General features: G+C 50.5%; 1 protein-coding gene across 5 annotated transcripts in view; it reads right to left on the bottom strand.

Moving 5' to 3' along the window:
• Positions 1 to 314, bottom strand: part of TMCO4 (transmembrane and coiled-coil domains 4) — a 141,611-nt gene extending 141,297 nt beyond the window's left edge. For 2 of the 5 annotated variants that reach the window (XR_003548875.1, XM_027770603.1), the window contains exon 1: positions 216 to 309. The gene's annotated coding sequence lies outside the window, so the exon portion shown is untranslated. Of the gene's footprint in view, positions 1 to 215 lie in introns of all 5 variants that reach the window. The other 3 variants (XM_027770604.1, XM_027770602.1, XM_006145203.3) reach the window with 3 other exon arrangements.
• Between the last annotated feature and the right edge of the window lie 949 nt (positions 315 to 1,263).

Raw genomic sequence — 1,263 nt, 5'->3', positions numbered from 1 at the left:
CTTCCAGGGTGCGTCTGCGGCGACTTGGTGGCAATCTGCAAAAATAAGCTGTCACATTAAAGAGCCAGCCACCGAAACCCAAGAGCCTTTTAGTTCTTCCTGTTTCTCTAAGTTTGGTTCTGCCTCAGGCCGACTTTCCTTTTCTCCAGCCTGTTTCTGGTTTCCTTCCTGTCCGCCCTCAGGGTGGCATCGGTAAGCCTTCCCTGACTACTTACCCACACACTCAGTCATTGAACAGGGCGCCTACAAAACGCCGGGACCGGTCCAGGGGCCGTGGAATCACATCGTCCACAACTTCTAGCCCCGCTCTACTTTAGCCCTAGCAGTTGTCATCTACAAGTAATTTTGTTCCCTTTCCTGTTTGCTAGTTTATGGTCTGCCTCCCCCACTAGAATGAATATATATATATATACACACATATATGTATCTATAGATATAATTTATATTTTTATATATATACATTTTTTGTTTAAAAATTTTTTAGAGAGATTTTTGCTATAGAGTACATGTACTGATCGGAGAGACAGAGAGAAACAGAGACAGAGAGACAGAAAGCAAGAAATCTCTCACACACACACACACCCTGGGGAGTTGGCCACGATGCTCTCATCTTGGGGTTTGGGGCACAGCACACACAGGGACCCTGTGTGAGCTTTAAGCAGCCAGGTTTGGGACTTGAACCGTAGCCAATCACGTGGGAGTCCAGCGAGGTAACCATGATGCCATGTGCCAGTTCCCATGTCTCTCCCCTCCTCATCCTCCTCGCCCTCTGCTGTGGACAGAAACTGCGGGACTGTGCTTGGCGCTGGGCAGATGCTCAGACTCAAGGGTATGTGGACGAATGGGTCTTGTTTCCCTAGCCACCCTGTGAGTTTTCATCACAGCTGCTCTACTGCGGAGGACGCAGGCTCAGGCCCGGCCAGTGCAGCAGCCACAACTCTGGAACATGAATCATCCAGCCAAAGTCTGCTCTTCCTCCCAGTGAAGACGTCGGAGCACTGTGAGTAGAAAAGGTCCTGGGCGGGGGTCAGAGACCGGTTCTCCAGCCCAGAGCCTGTGGCACACCTGGTGGACTGCGGTGGCCCCTCTCTCTTCTCTCCTCTGGTAAGCCAGGGTCAAGAAAAATCAGCTCTACCCATCTGTAGGGTTATCGTGGGGGTCAAAGGGTCCATCTTATACAGGCTTCAGGCACATAAGAGATGGTGTCTGAGCACGTGGGCCTTGTCAACAGGGAATGATAACCATATTAAAGTGAACGGTGAG

This window comes from Tupaia chinensis, unplaced genomic scaffold, assembly GCF_000334495.1.
Source record: "Tupaia chinensis unplaced genomic scaffold, TupChi_1.0 Scaffold000146_1, whole genome shotgun sequence".
In the NCBI taxonomy this organism is placed as follows: domain Eukaryota; kingdom Metazoa; phylum Chordata; class Mammalia; order Scandentia; family Tupaiidae; genus Tupaia; species Tupaia belangeri.
The sequence above is the reverse complement of the archived record's forward strand: the minus strand, read 5'-3'. Positions and strand labels throughout refer to the sequence as shown.